Source organism: Giraffa tippelskirchi, chromosome 2 (genome assembly GCF_054371585.1).
Source record: "Giraffa tippelskirchi isolate mGirTip1 chromosome 2, T2T-mGirTip1v1.2.pri, whole genome shotgun sequence".
NCBI classification, from domain to species: Eukaryota; Metazoa; Chordata; class Mammalia; order Artiodactyla; family Giraffidae; genus Giraffa; species Giraffa tippelskirchi.
The window spans coordinates 169860837-169877315 of NC_137276.1; the positions used below are offsets into that span (position 1 = coordinate 169860837).

A 16479-nucleotide genomic window follows, 5' to 3' on the forward strand; every position below is an offset into this window, starting at 1 on the left:
TTGCTTCTCCCCCTCCTCTCTCCCCTTCAGTAACCACTGGTTTGTTTTCATATCTATAAGGTTGTTTCTGTTTTGTTATTTATGTTTGTTTATGTTATTTTCTTGATTCCATACATAAATGACTTTGTTATGATATTTATTTCTGATTTATTTCACTAAGCATAATATTCTGTAGGTCTGCCCTACATGTTGCTGTAAATGGCAGAATTTCATTCTTTTTTATGACTGACATTTCTTTGTGTGTGTCTGTCTATATATACCACATCTTCCTTATCCATTCAGTCTGTTGATGGGCATTTAGGTTGCTTTCATATTTGGCCATTGTAAGTAGTACTGCTATGAGATTGCAGTGCGTGTATCTTTTTGAAATAGTTTTCTCATTTTTTTTCTAGATATCTGATCAGAAGTAGAATTGCTGGATCATAAGGTAATTCTCTTTTTAGTTTTTTGAAGACCCTACATACTGTTTTCCATAATGGCTGCATCAGTGTACATTCCCACAATGTACAAGGGTTCTCTTTTCTCCACATTGTTGTTGTATTTCACTTGCCAAGTAGTGTCCAACTCTTTGTGACCCCATAAACTGCAGCACACCAGGCTTCCCCGTCCTTCACTATCTCCCGGAGTTTTCTCAAGCTCATGTCCATTGAGTTGATGATGCCATCCAACCATCTCATCCTCTGTTGCCCCTTTCTCCTTCTGCCCCCAATCTTTCCCAGCATCAGGGTCTTTTCCAATGAGTCAGCTCTTTGCATCAGGTGATCAAAGTATTGGGGCTTCAGCTTTAGCATCAGTCCTTCCAAATGAATCCTAAAGGTTGATTTCCTTTAGGATTGACTGGTTTGATCTCCTTGTTGTCCAAGGGACTCTCAAGAATTTTCTCCAGCACCAGAATTTGAAAGCATCAATTCTTCGGCACTCAGCCTTTTTTATGGTCCAACTCTCACATCCATACATGATTACTGGAAAAACCATAGCTTTGACTACATGGACCTTTGTCGACAAAGTGATGTCTCTGCTTTTTAAAGTGCTGTCTAGGTTCTCCACATTCTCTCCAACATTGGTTACTTGTAGTCTTTTTAATAATAGTCATTTTGACAGGTGTGAGGTGATATCTCATTGTTTTGAATATCATTCCTCTGATAATTAGCAATGTTGAGCATCTTTTCATGTGCGTTAAACATCTGTATATCTTCCTTGAAAAAAATGTCTATTTAGGTCTTCTGCCTATTTTTTGATTAAGTTGTTTGAATTTTTGGTATTAAGGTATATGAGCTATTTATGTAGTTTGGATATTAACCCCTTGGCAGCCATATCATCTACAGGTTTTTTTTTTTTTTGCATTCCATAGGTTGTCTTCTCATTTTGTCAATGGCTTCCTTTGCCATGCAAAAACTTTTAAGTTCAATTAGGTCCCATTTGTTTATTTTGTTTTTATTTCTTTTGCCTTAGAAGACAGATCCAGAAAAATATTGCTATAATTTATGTCAAAGAGTTTTCCACCTATGTTTGTTCTAGGACTTTTATAGTTTCAGATCTTACATTTAGGTCTTTAATCTATTTCAAGTTTATATTTGTATATGGTTTTAGAGAATGTTTTAATTTCATTTTTATATGTAAACATCCAGTTTTCCCAGCACCATTTGTTGAAGAGATTTTCTTTATTGCATATTCTTGCCCCCTTTGTCATAGGTTAATTGACCACAGGTGCATGGGTTTATTTCTGTGTTCTCTATTAGGTTCTATTGGTCCATGTGTCTGTTTTGTGTCAGTACCACTATGTTTTGATTATGTAGCTTTGTAGAATAGTCTGAAGTCAGGAAGGGTGGTACTGTCAGCTTTGTTCTTTTCTCTCAAGATTGTTTTGACAATTTGGGATCTTTTGTGGTTCCATATGAATTTTGGAATTATTTTTTCTTGTTCTGTGAAAAATGTCATGGGTATTTTGAGAGGTATTGCATTAAACTTGTAGATTACTTTGGGTAGTATGGACATACAATATCAGTTCTTCCAATCCAAGAGCACAGGATAATCTTCCATTTATTTGTATCATCTTCCAATTTCCTTCATTGATGTTTCATATTTTTCAGATTATACTTCTTTCACTGCCTTGGTTAAATTGATTTCTAGATATTTTAATCTTTTTGATGTAATTTTACAATGGTTTTTAAAAAAACTTTCTATTTTTGTGGGGGGGAGGGGACGCTGGCTGCATCTTGCAGCTTGTGGGGTCTTAGTTCCCCAACCAGAGACTAAACCCAGGCCCTGTCAGGAAAAGCACTGAGTTCTAACCACTGGACCAACAGGGAATTCCCCTTAGCTTTCTCTTTCTGATAGTTCATTATTAGTATATAGAAATACAACTTTTTTCTCTAAATTAATCTTGTATTCTGAGACTTTACTGAATTTGTTCATTAGTTCTAATAGTTTTGTGGTGGAGACTTCAGATTTTTCTATATAACGTATCAGGTCATCTGTAAATAGTGACAGTTTTAGTTCTTCCCTTCCAATTTGTATGCTTTTTATTTCTTCTTTTTGTCTGACTGTTATGGCTAGGATTTCCAATACTCTGTTAAATAGAAGTGGTAAGAGTGAGCATACTTATCTTGTTTCTAAATTTAGAGGAAAGGCTTTCAGTTTTTCACCATTGAGTGTGAGTTTAGTGGTGGGTTTGTTATAAATGGCCTACATTACATTGAGATATGTTCCCTCTATATCCACTTTGATGAGAGTATGTATCATGAAATGATGTTGAATGTTTTCAAAATCTTTTTCTGCATCTATTGAGTTGATCGTGTTATTTTTATCCTTCCTTTTGTTAATGTGGTGGTGCACATTGATTTGTGAATGTTGTACCATCCTTGCATCTTTGGAATAAATCTAATTTGATTTCTTTGGATCTTGCTCTAAATTGATTGTTTAAATATAGTTATTGCTAATTCTAGTGAATATTCCAAGTACATATTATTCTTTGACAATTTAAAAATTTCTATTTTTGATGGCAAAAAATTACTAAGTAGAGTAGCACTCTTTGTTATTCCCTTAACCATGCTTATAGGAAAGTCAGCTGCTTAAAATATCAGACTATATATAATTTACCTGTTAATACATTAAAATAAATAGCTTTTAGTAATATAAATTCATCAGAGAAAGTGTAAAAATAGCATGTATTTTGGGCAGAGCTTCTGGTTAGCAAACCAGAAAATGTGAGATAAATGTGTTTCAAATATGAAAGTTATACACATTCAGATGACTTCATGAATTTTTTTCCTCAAATGTGTAAAATATGTGTGCATCTATTTTTCTTATTTACAAAAATAATGGTCTTTCTCAAAGTGCTTACATGGATGTTACACCTTTGTTTTGGTTTAGTTTGATTTGGTTTTGTATGGATTAGGGTTTTTTGTTTTGTTTTGCTTTATTACTTTTTGAAACAATTACAAAAGTAAAGAAAATGTTTTATTTTCGTCTTGCCTTTCTGTATTTGGAGAACTCCCTATCTATGAGTCTTGATGGGAGCAAATCTTGCAGATTCTTACTTTCCAGTTTCTTTATCCTTGAGCATGGGAGAATGCCCTAAGATCAGTCAAACAAATGTGAACTCCCTGGATCTTGAAGAATGGGTTATCACAAAGAAGCATGTGTCCATTTTTGGTGACAGGTGAAGGCAGAAGAGCTTCTGGTTAGCAGCAGTAGTATCCAACACTTAAAGCTGGGTAGCACTGTGAGCTGTGGTGACCAGGAGTTACTGGCAGCAACAGCAATGTCCTTATCAGAACAGTTCCTGTTTGGGATTCCCTGGTTATTTCCTTCCTCTTAAACTTGTTCTTACAGACTGCGAGTTCTGTGAGTTCCCAATGTCCTTTAAATAATTTCCTTTTCCACTAAAATCAGCCTTGGTCAGCCCCTATTGTTTGTAAGAACCTTGGCTGATATATGTAAGTTTATTGTTTAAAAAAGAAAGAGAAGGCAAAAAAATAAAACCACACATAAGCTCCTTTATGATAACAACCTATAACATTTTATTTCTAAAGGCATTCATAATTTGTTTCATACATCCATATGTATTAAAATACACACATGGACATATATGTGCACACACAATTAGTTAAGGTGGTTTTAGATGCAAGTAACAGAAACTTCAACTCAAATTGTTTATAACACAGCTGCTATTCTTGGTTTCCTGACCTTCAGCCTCACCTAGGCCTTATAGACTGAAGAGTACAGACTGACCTCCTAGCTATCCTTAATGATTCTGACTGTCCTAATCCTATTATGAGTCTACCAATATCATTCCATAGAGCCAGGAGATCCTGGACTCCACTAATTACAGTGACTGCCTCTTGACTGAGTGTAGAACCAGCAGCTGCCCACCTACAAAGGCTAAGGTTTTGTGGAACAGCAGAGACTCACCCATAGGGGAAACCCAAGGGCCTCTAAGTAGAGCTCTGTGGTGACAAACACTTCCTAGATCACAGCATCGGAATCTATGATACTCACTCTTGTTCTCCTCCCTAGTCTCTTTCAACCCTTCCAACTCAGATCTAAGAGTTTTCCTTGGATCTTGATTTCCATGCATGTCCTTTCTTGGGTCTGGCATCATCTATGGTTGCCTTGAATTCTAGCCATGGACCACCTTTAATTTCATCCTTTCCTTAGAGACTTTCTACCGTCAGTTGTTCCGTTGCCTTAGCCCAGCCAGGTCCTGATTTGTGATTTGATGTTTTCAGTCCCACTGATGGATCCAGGTCAGGATTCTTGGTCAAAGTATCATTTCTCCTTGTACTCATTGGTATGTTCAGTTCAGTTCGGTCGCTCAGTTGTGTCCAACTCTTTGCAACCCCATGAATCGCAGCACGCCAGGCCTCCCTGTCCACCACCAACTCCCGGAGTCTACCCAAACCCATGTCCATCGAGTCGGTGATGCCATCCAGACGTCTCATCCTCTGTCATCCCCTTCTGCCCCCAATCCTTCCCAGCATTAGGGTCTTTTCCAATGAGTCAACTCTTCTCATGAAGTGGCCAAAGTATTGGAGTTTCAGCTTCAACATCAGTCCTTCCAATGAACACCCAGGACTGATCTCCTTTAGGATGGACTGGTTGGATCTTCTTGCAGTCCAAGGGACTCTCAAGAGTCTTCTCCAACACCACAGTTCAAAAGCATCAGTTCTTAGGCGCTCAGCTTTCTTCACCGTCCAACTCTCAAATCCATACATGACCACTGGAAAAACCATAGCCTTGACTAGACGGACCTTTGTTGGCAAAGTAATGTCTCTGCTTTTCAATATGGTATCTAGGTTGGTCATAACCTTCCTTCCAAGGAGTAAGTGTCTTTTAATTTCATGGCTGCAATCACTATCAGCAGTGATTTTGGAGCCCCAAAAAATAAAGTCTGACACTGTTTCCCCATCTATTTCCCATGGAACCAAATGCCATGATCTTAGTTTTCTGAATGTTGAGCTTTAAGCCAACTTTTTCACTCTCCTCTTTCACTCTCCTCTTTCACTTTCATTGGTATGCTGCTGCTGCTGCTGCTAAGTCGCTTCAGTCGTGTCTGACTCTGTGTGACCCCATAGACGGCAGCCCACCAGGCTTCCCCGTCCCTGGGATTCTCCAGGCAAGAATACGATACCCTATAATTCCAGCAAGCCAGAAAAGTAGCAGAAAAAAATCATCAAAATCTGGGTATTATATCAACAGAGGCAACCTGGGAAAATTATGGGCCATGTTTTTCTTCTTTGCAGTTGTCTATACTAAAAATTTATGTATTTTTAAACAGTGTAATAACTATGATCACATGCAATCCATTGAAAGCCAACATATAGTTGGTCTATATTAATAAGTCAATATTAGCATAATGATTTTTAAAGTATATTTTAAACCCTACTGACCTTTTTCCCCCCCTTTTACAGGGTGACATGAATTGTTCCAATTGATATAAGAAGGACAGAAAGAAAGACTGAGAAGTCAAAACATCTACCAGTTATTGGGTGCTGTTAATTGCAGAAAGGGCCCCTTTGTTTTAGATTTTAGGGAGTTTTAATGATATAAAGCAAGCACCACCATCTCCCTACCTACAGACTAAAGGTCCATGAGTTTTGTTTGGGGAGGAAAAGAAAGGAAGAGGGAAGAAGAAATGATGCAGGATAAGCAATATCTAATGTTTTTATAAACCTCCATTTCACCCCAAGTTTTCAGTGAACTTTCAGTTCAGTACAGTCACTCAGTCATGCCCAACTCTTTGCAACCCCATGGACTGCAGCACACCAGGCTTCCCAGCCCATCACCAACTCCCAGAGTTTACTCAAACTCATGTCCATTGAGTCAGTGATGCCATCCAACCATCTCATCCTCTGTCGTCCCCTTCTCCTCCCACCTTCAATCTTTCCCAGCATCAGGGTCTTTTCAAATGAGTCAGTTCTTCACATCAGGTGGCCAAAGTATTAGAGTTTTAGCTTCAGCATCAGTCTTTCCAATGAATTTTCAGGACTGATTTCCTTTAGGATGGACTGGTTGGATCTCCTTGCAGTCCAAGGGACTCTCAAGAGTCTTCTCCAACACCACAGTTCAAAAGCATCAATTCTTCAGTGCTCAGCTTTCTTTATATTCCAATTCTCACATCCATGCATGACTACTGGAAAAACCATAGCTTTGACTATGCAGACCTTTGTTGGCAAAGGAATGTCTCTGCTTTTTAATATGCTGTCTAGGCTGGTCATAACTTTTCCTCCAAGGAGCAAACATCTTTTAATTTCATGGCTGCATTCACCATCTGCAGTGATTTTGGAGCCAAAAAAAGTAAAGTCTGTCACCGTTTCCATTGTTTCCCCATCTATTTGCCATGAAGTGATGGGACCGGATGCCATGATCTTAGTTTTCTGAATGTTGAGTTTCCAGCCAACTTTTTCACTCTCCTCTTTTACTTTCATCAAGAGGCTCTTTAGTTCTTCTTCACTTTCTGCCCTAAGCGTGGTGTCATCTAGATATCTGAAGTTACTGATATTTCTCCCAGCAAACTTGATTCCAGCTTGTGCTTCATCCAACCCAGCATTTCTCATGATGTACTCTGCATATAAGTTAAATAAGCAGAGTGACAATATACAGCCTTGACGTACACCTTTCCCTATTTGGAACCAGTCTGTTGTTCCATGTCTAGTTCTAACAGTTGCTTCTTGACCTGCATACAGATTTCTCAAGAGGCAGGTCAAGTGGTCTGGTATTCCCATCTCTTTCAGAATTTTCCACAGTTTGTTGTGATCCACACAGTCAAAGTCTTTGACATAGTCAATAAAGAAGAAATAGATGTTTTTCTGGCATGCTCTTGCTCTTTCGATGATCCAACGGATGTTGGCAATTTGATCTCGGCATGCTCAAATGTCTCATGTGACATTTGGGAGGTGGGAAAGAGAAGAGGGGAGAGACAAAACAAGAGAACTGAGCTTTACATTGGGTCAGACAGTAGAACATGGGGAAGAAAGTGCTGCTAGGGGGAGATGAAAATGAGACACTGAAAACCAGAACTGAAGCCAAGTGACCATGACCACATGAGTTCCTTGGCCCTGCTACCCAAGGATGGCAGAGCACAGTGCTGCCTCCTCAAAATGCAGGCAGGAAGTGGATGGAGTAAGGGACAAGTTATTTCTTAAATCTTAGAGGACATAAGCAGAGATGTCATCTCTGCTCACATCTGGGTTTAGGTGTTGAATATTTTCACCTCCTACAGTTTACTTTCAGGAGTTTGTCATTACTATCTGTATTTTGCTGCTATATAGGGAGTTACCTACCGAGAGAAGAAAAACATAAACTTACTTTTCATGTCAAACTGACTTTTGAGCACTTTTCAGTTGTCATCAGGGGCCCGCTGACACTAAAGTCAAACAATGTTGCCTAGGAAATCTGCACATTTAAGTTGTATAATACAAGTACCTTACACCTGCCCTTCTATTCGTAATATCCAAAGATACCCAGAAAATATGAGAGTGTGCACATCTGACAATGTAAGAGTAAATGAAAGCAGGTATCCCTTAGTTAAATGTGTCCTACATTATAAATGAATGAATAGGTAGAAGAGTGAGTGAATAAGTAAACTTACCTGGCAGAAAACTCTTTTCAAGAGTAGAACAAGTTTCTTTCCTTCTTTTCCTAATTGAGGAAAATCTGCTGATCTGATATGCTCCTCCAGATCATATCAATTTGCATTTAAATTGTTTAATCAGTATGGTCTCCTCACAGGTCCTGAGTCAAATGCCCAGGGGAAGAATTATATTCCCAGCTTTAATGTAGCAGTCAAGGAATTTTTCTTTATGATTATTTCCTGTGAGTCCCTGCCTGCCCTGGCACTCTCAACTGAAGGCCTGGATGCCCCCAATCTACATGCTTAGGGTCACCCTGTTCCTGAGCTGATCTTGATCAAGGCAGGAGCCTAGCTCCATCACCTGGCAGGACCTAGATACAATCTTGTCATTTGTTGTGAGTTTCAGGTGGGCCTTAGCAACCCAAGTGTCACTATAGTACTGCATACCACAACATGCTATGCTTAGTCATCTGTACTTGACCTCCTCTTGTTTGCCCAGAGTTCTGCCCTGGATTCTAGTCCATTTGGCTAGAGCCCCACTTCTACCTGGATCCTAGCAACACAGTTCCATCTCCCCACCCCCATTCCTGTACTCCCAAACTTAGGCTGGGCAGAGATTTGAATAAACTGAACTTGGAAAATTATGATCCTGTTCCTTCCGGACTTTAAGTGCTAGCATTGCCTGGAAACAGTTACCTTCTGACAGAGTGACCTCCCTTGAGCATCAACATGGAAGTGAGCCAACAGTCTTAAAATTATTTCCCTGTTAATCTTAGGCAGATGGGTGCAGGTGGGGCTAATATCAATCTGGTGGGTTAGGCATGGCAGCAGACAGTGACATTCAAAGTCAGGTGGTTGACATCCAGGGCAGTGGTTTACTTCGAGACCATCTGTTTGGTTTTGGCAGGTATAGTAGCTGCGTCTCAACTCTTGGGAAAAGATGGATAAGAACCAGACCTTACTTAATTGGGCTGAAGTTCAAGGGAAGTCTCCAGTTCTAATAGGCTACCAGCGTGCCAGACAGGGAAACTCAAATGGGTGTCAGCATCTATAGATTAGTTCACCACAGGGTGGGAGAGAGAGGGCAGAGCTTTTCAGACTGTGGGTCTCAATGAACTAGTAATTTGAAATCAATTTAGAGGGTCACTACAAGCATTTTTAAAAATGAAATGAAATGCATAGGATAAGCTAGAACAGAAAGTACCAAAGTATATGGAATGTGGTAAAGAGTATGTTTCATGAAACTTTTGCTTCCATTATATGAACTTTACATGTACTATCTGTGAGATATGTGAGTAAAGGGGAAGTGGTGGATGGGGAGAGAGCGAGATGTATTTTTGTTTTCGGTTTGAAGTTTTAACACATGCAGAAAGTGAAAATATAAGGAACAAACAAATATTTGCAATAAACATAATGGATGAATCTCCATACTCAAAATAAATTTTAAGTTCTATCAGAAAACCAAAATTACATGAAGACAGATATGCTATTACATGTTATTGCTGGTGATAGCAACAAACTAGAAATCATTCAAATGTCTATTTAAGAAAAACTGTCAGACTTTATTTTTTTGGGCTCCAAAATCACTGCTGATGGTGATTGCAGCCATGAAATTAAAAGACGCTTACTCTTTGGAAGGAAGGTTATGACCAACCTAGATAGCATATTTAAAAGCAGAGACATTACTTTGCCAACAAAAGTCCGTCTAGTCAAGGCTATGGTTTTTCCAGTGGTCATGTATGGATGTGAGAGTTGAACGGTGAAGAAAGCTGAGCGCCTAAGAATTGATGCTTTTGAACTATGGTGTTGGAGAAGGCTCTTGAGAGTCCCTTGGACTGCAAGGAGATCCAACCAGTCCATCCTAAAGGAGATCAGTCCTGGGTGTTCATTGGAAGGACTGATGTTGAAGCTGAAACTCCAATACTTTGGCCACTTCATGAGAAGAGTTGACTCATTGGAAAAGGCCCTAATGTTGGGAAGGATTGGGGGCAGGAGAAGGGGATGACAGAGGATGAGATGTCTGGATGGCATCACCGACTTGATGGACATGGGTTTGGGTAGACTCCGGGAGTTGGTGATGGACAGGGAGGCCTGGCATGCTGTGATTCATGGGGTCGCAAAGAGTCAGACACGACTGAGCGACTGAACTGAACTGAATAAACTAGGGTTCATACTACTTTGAAGAATTATGCAGAAGTTAAACATTTATGCTTCAAAATACCTACCCTTTAAGACCCCATGAGTCTATAGCCTGCCAGGCTCCTCTGTCCATGGAATTCTCCAGGCAAGAATACTGGAGTGGTTGCCATTTCCTTCTCCAGAGGATCTTCCTGACCCAGAGATTGAACCCACATCTCCTACACTGCAGGCAGATTCTTTACTGACTGAGCTATGAGGAGTGTTTACCAAATGTCAGAAAGAATTCTAAGGGCTTAACTCATTTTATCTTCACAATATGCCTTTGAGGTAAGTACCATTATTGTTGCCATTTTGAACATAGAGTACTGAGGCAGAAAGAAAGTAAATTAATGAAAGTCATATATCAGAACAACAATTTGAACTCTGGCAGTCTTGTGCCAGAGTCAACTTAAGCCATTATACTTCCTTTTAATAAATATATTTAAGAAATTCATCAGGAATGCGATAAAACAATATTTATCAGATTAAAAAAGGGCTTCCCAATGGTGCTAGTAGTAAAGAACCCACCTGCCAGTGCAGGAGATAAGAGATGCAGGTTCAATTGCTGGGTCAGGAAGATCCTCTGGAGGAGGACATTTCAACCTACTCCAGTATTCTTGACTACAGAATCCCATGGACAGAGGAGCCTGGTGGCCTACAGTTCAGAGTCACAGGGAGTCGGGTACAACTGAAGCGAATTAGCATGCACTCAAACAGGCATACTAGTCCAGTCTTCAGAACCCAGTAACTAAGAATCTTTCTATAGTGTAGTCTATACAGGCAAAAAGTATTAAAACTGTTTATATTTTCATATACAACTTCTTTTAGTAATGCATGAGGAAATAATTTTAAACAAAAAAGTTGTTTAAATATTGATATTTATATCTGTACCATTAATAACAAAAAAATCTGAGTACAATGTAAATGCCCTGATTTGAGGGTTGGTTTGGCAAAATATAAAGTAAAATAATGTAAGCATATAACTACTAAAATGATAACTTGGTGATCTACATTTGTGTATCTAAATGTGCATAAAATCTTAAGTAGAAAAAGAACCAAACTAATACATACGCAGTCATTAAAATTATATGTTATACTTTGCTATGACAGAGAAGGACTAAGTGATTTATGTAAATGGTTAGCTCTGTTGTTGTTGTTCAGTTGCTCAGTCATGTCCATCTCTTTGCGATCCCATGGATTGCATGCAGCATGCCAGGCTTCTCTGTCCTTCACCATCTCCTGGAGCTTGCTCAAACTCATGTCCATTGAGTTGGTGATGACATCCAACCATCTCATCCTCTGTCATCCCCTTCTACTCCACTAGCTCTGTTAGCACAATAAAATCTTTGTGCTTAATTTCCTTAAAATTTTTAAAAATGTGTAATAACAGCAACAGTGATTATATCATCCCTTAATAAAGCTGAATTCATGAAGCAAGGTCTATAAAGGTCATTTCCTCTAAGAACCAATTCTAGAGTGTTAGTACCTGCCAATATATATGTGTGCATCTGAGCCTGGAGTTATGATAATAGAAAGGTTCTTTCAACCCCGCTTCTTGGTGTAGAGAACTTAATTCAGTCTTTCTAAATCAGAATCTCCAGGAAAGTGACCCAAGTATCATCTGTATTTTGAGGGGAAAAAAAAAAGAAACTCTAGGAAATTGTGATAATGTTTGAAAACAAACAAATGAATAAAATAACAGTTTGCCTGTTTTCCATAACCTCTAAATAAAACCTCTTATTTCAACTAATTTATTAGGTATGTGCTATGTCACTTTAGTCATGTCCAACTCTTTGCAACCCTGTGGACTGTAGCCTGCCAGGCTCCTCTGTCCATGGGGTTCTCAAGAATACTGGAGTGGATTGCCATGCCATTCTCCAGGGGATCTTCCTGACCCAGAGATTTTCTCCTGTATTGGCAGGTTAATTCTTTACCACTAGCACCACCTGGGAAGCCCAATCTGTTAAGTATGAAATGTTACTTCCTAGTTAACAATGTTTACTGAACATATTTATTAAAAGGTACCATTAAGGTACATACTTTCTGAAAAGCAGCAGAAAAAAATGTTAGCAAATGACTAGAAAGCCAGATTTAGACAAGGCAGAGGAACCAGAGATCAAATTGCCAACATCTGTTGGATCATCGAAAAAGCAAGAGAGTTCCAGAAAAACATCTATTTCTGCTTTATTGACTATGCCAAAGCCTTTGACTGTGTGGATCACAATAAACTGGAAAATTCTGAAAGAGATGGGAATACCAGACCACTTGACCTGCCTCTTGAGAAATCTGTATGTAGGTCAAGAAGCAACAGTTAGAACTGGACATGGAACAACAGACTGGTTCCAAATAGGAAAAGGAGTACATCAAAGCTGTATATGGTCACCCTGCTTATTTAACTTATATGCAGAGTACATCATGAGAAACGCTGGTTTGAATGAAGCACAAGCTTGGAATCAAGATTGCCGGGAGAAATATCAATAACCTCAGATATGCAGATGATACCACCCTTACAGCAGAAAGTGAAGAACTAAAGAGCCTCTTGATGAAAGTAAAAGAGGAGAGTGAAAAAGTTGGCTGAAAACTCAACATTCAGAAAACTAAGATCATGGCATATGGTCCCATCACTTCATGGGAAATAGATGGGGAAACAATGGAAAGAGCAAGAGAGTTTATTTTGGGGGGGCTCCAAAATCACTGCAGATGGTGATTGCAGCCATGAAATTATGAGACGCTTGCTCCTTGGAAGAAAAGTTATGACCAACCTAGATAGCATATTAAAAAGCAGAGACATTCCTTTGCCAACAAAGGTGTGTCTAGTCAAAGCTATGGTTTTTCCAGTAGTCATGTATGGATGTGAGAATTGGACTATAAAGAAAGCTGAGCACCAAAGAATTGGTGCTTTTGAATTGTGGTGTTGGAGAAGACTCTTGACAGTCCCTTGGACTGCAAGGAGATCCAACCAGTCCATCCTAAAGGAAATCAGTCCTGAATATTCATTGGAAAAACTGATGCTTAAGCTGAAACTCCAATACTTTAGCCACCTGATGCGATGAACTGACTCATTTGAAAAGACGCTGATGGTGGGAAAGATCGAAAGTGGGAGGAGAAGGGGACAACAGAGGATGAGATGGTTGGATGGCATCACTGACTCAATGGACATGAGTTTGAGTAAACTCCATGAGTTGGTGATGGACAGGGAGGCCTGGCATGCTGCAGACCATGGTGTTACAAAGAGTTGGACATGACTGAGCGACTGAACTGAACTGAGAAGGAATGTAAATATTCACCATTTTTTCAGACTGGTCAAATAAATAAAAGTCAAATAAATTGTACTTTCACACAATGGAAAACCATGCTGCTGGTTTTTTTTAAATGAAGCAGAACCCTATGTACAAATACAAAATGTCTCAAAGATATATTATTAAAATATAAATGTGAGATACAGAGCAGTGTTCACTGTGCTAGAGTTATGTCTCCCCTCCTCCCCAGTTTGTATGTTCAAAGATTATCTCTGGAAGTTGCCTCTGGGCTTGGTTGATTGAGGTTACAGAGATTAGGTAAAAGAGTAGACTGACTTTTCTTTATACACTTTTGCACTTATTCATTCTTAAATAATAAAATATGAATAGGTACAAAGGGAATCCCAGTCTACCTAAATCTCGTGCATTGTTAATTGTTGCCAAATTATCTGTGATGTCAACCCAGATCTAAGTGTGACACTCACTACAAATCTTTTGCAGGCCTAATTCACATTACTGCCTTGGTTTCTAGAGCTGTTCTGCTGGTCTTACTTCCGGTGGTCAGCTCTTAATTAGTGTTTGTCCTATTTTTTCTCAGGGAATGTATCTATTCCTGTATTTTAAAGCATTCTCATTTCATCTACCTGGGGCTTCCTGGTGGTGTAATCAGCAAGAGAAGAGGCCTTTGTTCTTTTTCTGCTGACCTAATAAAGTCAGAGAGATACCCACCAAAGCAAGCAAACACATCCCAGAACCCAGTACCATCAGAACACTCAGCATCATCTTTTCTTTCAGTTTCACCCAGTTAGGAATTTATTTTGACAAGGAGAATTTCTTCTAGCAAGCTGCATGAAGCCTACCAAATACAAATACTTCTGTGAGATGGAACCTCTTTATTGAGCAATGAAGTGTTGGGGGTTTACAACGAAATGACCAGTTAAGATTCCCTGAGAAAGATTTTAAGAGGGCATTTGAACATAATTTGAACATAACATAAATATGTAAAAATAGTGGAATATTTAAACTCGTAGAAGGTACAACGAATGTCAAGTGTGAACCCTAATATAAACTGAACTTTGGTTATTATGTGTCAATGTAGGTTCATCAATTGTAAGAAATGTACTACTCTTGTATGGGATGTTGATAAGGTGAAGGTTATGCATGTGGGGGGAGTAGGCAGTATATAGGAAATCTCTATCCCTTCCTCTCAATTTTGCTGTGAACCTAAAACTGCTCTTTAAAAAAAATCTTAAAAAGAAACCCCGAGAGAATCTAGTTAATAAGTTGAGAAACAAAGCTACAGAAATTTGAAGGTTTAGTAAAATATAAAAAAAGCTTGGAAAAATTGTGATATATTAAATTGCCTGTATGTAACACTGTCCATAAACATATAAATATATAGTTTGCTTATAATTCCCTTTTTTGAGGAAACATCTCGTTTTATTACAGAAGCATCACATAACAAAGCCATAAGAAAACTGTAGAGGTCAACTAGTTTCTTTTTCCATGAAGGATTAAAATCATTGCCACACTATTCATAGCAGAGGGTCCCCTAGAAATTCTAGACAGGCACTTTCTCTCCTAAGGCAACAATTTTCATTTTCTAATGATTCTCTCACTATTAAAAAGTGGTTTTTGTTTTTGCTTTGTTTTTTTAATGTCAAGACACTGTCTTTTGTAATTTCTATCCTGTGACTCTTGAAAGCGAAAGTGGAAGTTAATCACTCAGTTGTGTCCAACTCTTTGTGACCCCATGGACTATAGCCCACCAGGCTCCTCTGTCCATGGAATTCTCCAGGCAAGAGTACTGGAGTGGGTTGCCATTTCCTTCTCCAGGCGATCTTCCCAACCCAGGGATCGAACCTAGGTCTCCCACATTGCAGAATGACTGAGCCACCAGGGAAGCCACTGTGATTCTTATTGCCTATTACCTAGAGAAAATTCTTTATTCCACCTTTATTTTTGAAAGGTATTTTCCCTGATACAGAATTCTAGGTTGATATTTGTTTCCTTTCAGTACCTTAAAGATGTTATTATACTGTCCTTTCACTTATATTGTTTCCAACAGAAATTTCTTATCATTCTTATCTGTTTCTCTCTTTATAACAAGCCTAACTTCTTTTATCTTTATCATATTTTGAACAACTTATTGGTGTCTTCATGTCATTTTCTTCATGCGTCTTGTGCTTAGGGTTTTCCAGACTTTTTGAAGCAGTGGATTTACAGTTTTCATCAAAATTTTAGCCATTATTTCCTCAAACATTTTTCTGTACACCCTTCTCCTCTTCTTCAGGAAGTCCAATTACTACTGACGTTGTCCCATAGCTCACCAATGCTCCATCATATTTGTTTTCCAATTCACTTTTCTTTTTTTGTTCTATTTTGGGTAGCATCTACTGCTGTCTTCGAGTTTACTGATCTTTTCTCCTGCAATGTCTACTCAGTTGTTAATCATATCCATGGCAGTTTTCATCTCACATGTTGTACTTGTGATCTTTAATATTTGATCATTTTTTATATATAATTTTCATGCCTCAACTTAAGTTTTGAACCTATACCATCTTAATATCTTTATCCAATAATCCTAAAATACATGTCGATCCTGAGTTGGTTTTTATTGATTGATATATCTTTTCACAATATTCTGCTTTTTCTCTTTCCTGGTAAGTTTTCATTGGATTCCAGAAATTGAGAATAATGATGACTTGAGAACACACTACACACACACACACATACACACACACACACACACACGTACATGTGTAATTTCTCCATACAAAGGGAAACATTTCCTAATTTTTTCTTATTATTAGTGTCCATCAGCTCATTCTGTAGGATACTAGAATATTCTGATATCCAGGGTTCTTTTGTGGTTTATATAATATATGTTGAGTTTTAAAATTATACAGTATTATTGGCAGTTTTTTTTTTATACAGTAATGCTGAAAGGCTTAAGTTATGACTGATGGAATCAAGTGCCTCTTTTAA

At 38.5% G+C, this 16479-nt stretch overlaps 1 protein-coding gene across 26 annotated transcripts in view; it reads left to right on the forward strand.

The window, feature by feature from the left end:
* The window catches only part of GSK3B (glycogen synthase kinase 3 beta), a 267763-nt gene that overhangs the window by 15052 nt on the left and 236232 nt on the right, over positions 1-16479 (forward strand). For 11 of the 26 annotated variants that reach the window (XM_081571915.1, XM_081571924.1, XM_081571923.1 and 8 more), the window contains one exon: positions 393-427. The exons of 14 other annotated variants lie outside the window; for them this stretch is intronic. The gene's annotated coding sequence lies outside the window, so the exon portion shown is untranslated. Of the gene's footprint in view, positions 1-392; positions 428-8647; positions 8810-16479 lie in introns of those variants that run through there. One more of the 26 variants, XM_081571916.1, reaches the window with a different exon arrangement.